Source organism: Pseudophryne corroboree, unplaced genomic scaffold (assembly GCF_028390025.1).
Source record: "Pseudophryne corroboree isolate aPseCor3 unplaced genomic scaffold, aPseCor3.hap2 scaffold_908, whole genome shotgun sequence".
Classification (NCBI taxonomy): Eukaryota; Metazoa; Chordata; class Amphibia; order Anura; family Myobatrachidae; genus Pseudophryne; species Pseudophryne corroboree.
The window spans coordinates 142,441-148,440 of record NW_026970488.1 but is presented as its reverse complement, the minus strand read 5'-3'; the positions used below and the strand labels follow the sequence as shown (position 1 = coordinate 148,440).

Genomic DNA, 6,000 nt, shown 5'->3' with positions numbered 1-6,000 from the left:
AGAGAAAAAAAATATGCTGGCAGAAAAATCCAATTGAGTGATTAAACAGCTCTTCATTTTCTGGAATTTATTTTTATGCTAACAAATTTGTTCTCTGAAAAGTGTCCACAAAGCCAAGTCTCTGATTAACACCTTTGTAAGGATGGTTTTTCACCTATTACTAAATTAAACTTGCTTCATTGGAAAGGCAGCAAGATGCATCCTCATTTCAATGTCTACTGAAATAATACAGGTTGACACCAGGAAACATTAACGCCACTGCATCTTTGCTGCTTTCTCACATGGAAGTCTGTTTAATGTGAAAACAAGGTGATATCTAATTAGCACACAGGTAAGGAATTACGAAAATCTTTATTTAAGGGTGAAGATGTTTCTCACAAAATTGTTGCCCCAATGCATCATTGAAATTCAAGCTGGAAAGATGATTTTAATATATCACTTGTACATTTTGTATTGCTCTTCTGGTGACAATGTAGTTTTTTTGTCAATTACCATTTTAATAACAGGGTAAAGAAAATTAAGTGGATTTTTGAAAGAAAACTATACTGTCAATATACTATTAAAACAAATTAAAATGGTAAAAGTTATTGTACTTTAAGTAAAAATAAAAGAGCAAAAATATCAATCCCAGTTTTGATTACTTAAATTAACAAAAAAAATGCATATAGCAAAGGATAGTTTCAATCTGCCTACCTCTGGGTTATGGGTCCAGCATGCTTCCATTGCAGTACTCTGCTGCCCATGTAAGTGCAAGAGATCCTGAAGCACTCACTCATCATGGGAAAGTACCAATGTGTTTATTCGTTGGTTGATGGAAGAAACATCTTACAAAAACTCTCCAGATTATTGATTTTTTAATGTTTTTCTAGGAAACGTTCTAGATGTATGCTTATTAGCCTTTGTCAGTATGTACTTTTTGCAAAGTGTCTCTGTGGCGCAATCGGTTAGTGTGTTTGGCTGTTAACCAAAAGGTTGGTGGTTCAATCCCACCCAGGGACGTAATTAACCTTGTGATCAGATTTTGGTGATATTTAAGTAGACAAGTCAAAATTTCAAACCTCCTCTTATGGTGTAGGGTACATGGCCTTCTCTGATGTAATCAGAGTTAGATTTGATTCAGTGATTTTATAAAAAACAGCTAGGAAGCACAATTTAGCAGTGGGTTGCAGAGAAAAAAAATATGCTGGCAGAAAAATCCAATCGAGTGATTAAACAGCTCTTCATTTTCTGGCTTTATTTTTATGCTAACAAATTTGTTCTCTGAAAAGTGTCCACAAAGCCAAGTCTCTGATTAACACCTTTGTAAGGATGGTTTTTCACCTATTACTAAATTAAACTTGCTTCATTGGAAAGGCAGCAAGATGCATCCTCATTTCAATGTCTACTGAAATAATACAAGTTGACACCAGGAAACATTAACGCCACTGCATCCTTGCTGCTTTCTCATGTGGAAGTCTGTTTAATGTGAAAACAAGGTGATATCTAATTAGCACACAGGTAAGGAATTAAGAAAATCTTTATTTAAGGGTGAAGATGTTTCTCACAAAATTGTTGACCCAATGCATCATTGAAATTCAAGCTGGAAAGATGATTTTAATATATCACTTGTACATTTTGTATTGCTCTTCTGGTGACAATGTAGTTTGTTTTTGTCAATTACCATTTTAATAATAGGGTAAAGAAAATGAAGTGGATTTTTGAAAGAAAACAATACTGTCAATATACTATTAAAACAAATTAAAATGGTAAAAGTTATTGTACTTTAAGTAAAAATAAAAGAGACAAAATATCAATCCCAGTTTTGGATTACTTTAATTAACAAAAAAAAATGCATATAGCAGAGGATAGTTTCAATCTGCCTACCTCTGGGTTATGGGCCCAGCATGCTTCCATTGCAGTACTCTGCTGCACATGTAAGTGCAAGAGATCCTGAAGCACTCACTCATCATGGGAAAGTACCAATGTGTTTCTTCGTTGGTTGATGGAAGAAACATCTTACAAAAACTCTCCAGATTATTGACATTTTAAAGTTTTTCTAGGAAACGTTTTAGATGAATGCTTATTAGCCTTTGTCAGTATGGAAATTTGCAAAGTGTCTCTGTGGCGCAATCAGTTAGTATGTATGGCTTTTAACCAAAAGGTTGGTGGTTCAATCCCACCAATTGACCTTGTTATCAGATTTTGGTGATATTTAAGTAGACAAGTCAAATTTCATACCCCCTGTTATGGTGTAGGGTACCTGGCCTTCTCTGATGTAATCAGAGTTAGATTTGATTCAGTGATTTTATAAAAACATCTAGGAAGCACAATTTAGCAGTGGGTTGCAGAGAAAAAGAAATATGCTGGCAAAAAAATCAAATTGCGTGATTAAACAGCTCTTCATTTTCTGGCTTTATTTTTATGCTAACAAATTTGTTCTCTGAAAAGTGTCCACAAAGCCAAGTCTCTGATTAACACCTTTGTAGGGATGGTTTTTCACCTATTACTAAATTAAACTTGCTTCATTGGAAAGGCAGCAAGATGCATCCTCATTTCAATGTCTACTGAAATAATACAAGTTGACACCAGGAAACATTAACGCCACTGCATCCTTGCTGCTTTCTCATGTGGAAGTCTGTTTAATGTGAAAACAAGGTGATATCTAATTAGCACACAGGTAAGAAATTCCGAAAATCTTTATTTAAGGGTGAAGATGTTTCTCACAAAATTGTTGCCCCAATGCATCTTTGAAATTCAAGCTGGAAAGATGATTTTAATATATCACTTGTACATTTTGTATTGCTCTTCTGGTGACAATGTAGTTTTTTTTGTCAATTACCATTTTAATAATAGGGTAAAGAAAATTAAGCGGATTTTTGAAAGAAAACTATACTGTCAATATACTATTAAAACAAATTAAAATGGTAAAAGTTATTGTACTTTAAGTAAAAATAAAAGAGCAAAAATATCAATCCCAGTTTTGATTACTTAAATTAACAAAAAAAAATGCATATAACAAAGGATAGTTTCAATCTGCCTACCTCTGGGTTATGGGTCCAGCATGCTTCCATTGCAGTACTCTGCTGCACATGTAAGTGCAAGAGATCCTGAAGCACTCACTCATCATGGGAAAGTACCAATGTGTTTATTCATTGGTTGATGGAAGAAACATCTTACAAAAACTCTCCAGATTATTGATTTTTTAATGTTTTTCTAGGAAACGTTCTAGATGTATGCTTATTAGCCTTTGTCAGTATGTACTGTTTGCAAAGTGTCTCTGTGGCGCAATCGGTTAGTGTGTTCGGCTATTAACCAAAAGGTTGGTGGTTCAATCCCACCCAGGGACGTAATTAACCTTGTGATCAGATTTTGGTGATATTTAAGTAGACAAGTCAAATTTCAAACCTCCTCTTATGGTGTAGGGTACATGGCCTTCTCTGATGTAATCAGAGTTAGATTTGATTCAGTGATTTTATAAAAAACAGCTAGGAAGCACAATTTAGCAGTGGGTTGCAGAGAAAAAAAATATGCTGGCAGAAAAATCCAATCGAGTGATTAAACAGCTCTTCATTTTCTGGCTTTATTTTTATGCTAACAAATTTGTTCTCTGAAAAGTGTCCACAAAGCCAAGTCTCTGATTAACACCTTTGTAAGGATGGTTTTTCACCTATTACTAAATTAAACTTGCTTCATTGGAAAGGCAGCAAGATGCATCCTCATTTCAATGTCTACTGAAATAATACAAGTTGACACCAGGAAACATTAACGCCACTGCATCCTTGCTGCTTTCTCATGTGGAAGTCTGTTTAATGTGAAAACAAGGTGATATCTAATTAGCACACAGGTAAGGAATTAAGAAAATCTTTATTTAAGGGTGAAGATGTTTCTCACAAAATTGTTGACCCAATGCATCATTGAAATTCAAGCTGGAAAGATGATTTTAATATATCACTTGTACATTTTGTATTGCTCTTCTGGTGACAATGTAGTTTGTTTTTGTCAATTACCATTTTAATAATAGGGTAAAGAAAATTAAGTGGATTTTTGAAAGAAAACAATACTGTCAATATACTATTAAAACAAATTAAAATGGTAAAAGTTATTGTACTTTAAGTAAAAATAAAAGAGACAAAATATCAATCCCAGTTTTGGATTACTTTAATTAACAAAAAAAAAATGCATATAGCAGAGGATAGTTTCAATCTGCCTACCTCTGGGTTATGGGCCCAGCATGCTTCCATTGCAGTACTCTGCTGCACATGTAAGTTCAAGAGATCCTGAAGCACTCACTCATCATGGGAAAGTACCAATGTGTTTCTTCGTTGGTTGATGGAAGAAACATCTTACAAAAACTCTCCAGATTATTGACTTTTTAAAGTTTTGCTAGGAAACGTTTTAGATGAATGCTTATTAGCCTTTGTCAGTATGGAAATTTGCAAAGTGTCTCTGTGGCGCAATCAGTTAGTATGTACGGCTTTTAACCAAAAGGTTGGTGGTTTAATCCCACCTAGGGACCTAATTGACCTTGTTATCAGATTTTGGTGATCTTTAAGTAGACAAGTCAAAATTTCAAACCCCCTGTTAAGGTGTAGGGTACTTGGCCTTCTCTGATGTAATCAGAGTTAGATTTGATTCAGTGATTTTATAAAAACAGCTAGGAAGCACAATTTAGCAGTGGGTTGCAGAGAAAAAAAATATGCTGGCAGAAAAATCCAATTGAGTGATTAAACAGCTCTTTATTTTCTGGCTTTATTTTTATGCTAACAAATTTGTTCTCTGAAAAGTGTCCACAAAGCCAAGTCTCTGATTAACACCTTTGTAAGGATGGTTTTTCACCTATTACTAAATTAAACTTGCTTCATTGGAAAGGCAGCAAGATGCATCCTCATTTCAATGTCTACTGAAATAATACAGGTTGACACCAGGAAACATTAACGCCACTGCATCCTTGCTGCTTTCTCATGTAAAAGTCTGTTTAATATGAAAACAAGGTGATATCTAATTAGCACACAGGTAAGGAATTAAGAAAATCTTTATTTAAGGGTGAAGATGTTTCTCACAAAATCGTTGCCCCAATGCATCATTGAAATTCAAGCTGGAAAGATGATTTTAATATATCACTTGTACATTTTGTATTGCTCTTCTGGTGACAATGTAGTTTGTTTTTGTCAATTACCATTTTAATAATAGGGTAAAGAAAATGAAGTGGATTTTTGAAAGAAAACAATACTGTCAATATACTATTAAAACAAATTAAAATGGTAAAAGTTATTGTACTTTAAGTAAAAATAAAAGAGCCAAAATATCAATCCCAGTTTTGGATTACTTTAATTAACAAAAAAAAATGCATATAGCAGAGGATAGTTTCAATCTGCCTACCTCTGGGTTATGGGCCCAGCATGCTTCCATTGCAGTACTCTGCTGCACATGTAAGTGCAAGAGATCCTGAAGCACTCACTCATCATGGGAAAGTACCAATGTGTTTCTTCGTTGGTTGATGGAAGAAACATCTTACAAAAACTCTCCAGATTATTGACTTTTTAAAGTTTTTCTAGGAAACGTTTTAGATGAATGCTTATTAGCCTTTGTCAGTATGGACTTTTGCAAAGTGTCTCTGTGGCGCAATCAGTTAGTATGTACGGCTATTAACCAAAAGGTTGGTGGTTCAATCCCACCCAGGGACCTAATTGACCTTGTTATCAGATTTTGGTGATCTTTAAGTAGACAAGTCAAATTTCATACCCCCTGTTATGGTGTAGGGTACCTGGCCTTCTCTGATGTAATCAGAGTTAGATTTGATTCAGTGATTTTATAAAAACATCTAGGAAGCACAATTTAGCAGTGGGTTGCAGAGAAAAAGAAATATGCTGGCAAAAAAATCAAATTGCGTGATTAAACAGCTCTTCATTTTCTGGCTTTATTTTTATGCTAACAAATTTGTTCTCTGAAAAGTGTCCACAAAGCCAAGTCTCTGATTAACACCTTTGTAGGGATGGTTTTTCACCTATTACTAAATTAAAC

At 34.4% G+C, this 6,000-nt stretch overlaps 1 non-coding gene across 1 annotated transcript; it reads left to right on the top strand.

Moving 5' to 3' along the window:
- The first annotated feature begins 925 nt into the window (after positions 1–925).
- On the top strand, positions 926–999 carry TRNAN-GUU (transfer RNA asparagine (anticodon GUU)). Its single transcript has one exon. It is a non-coding gene; the product is annotated as a tRNA-Asn (tRNA).
- The last annotated feature ends 5,001 nt before the right edge of the window (positions 1,000–6,000 follow it).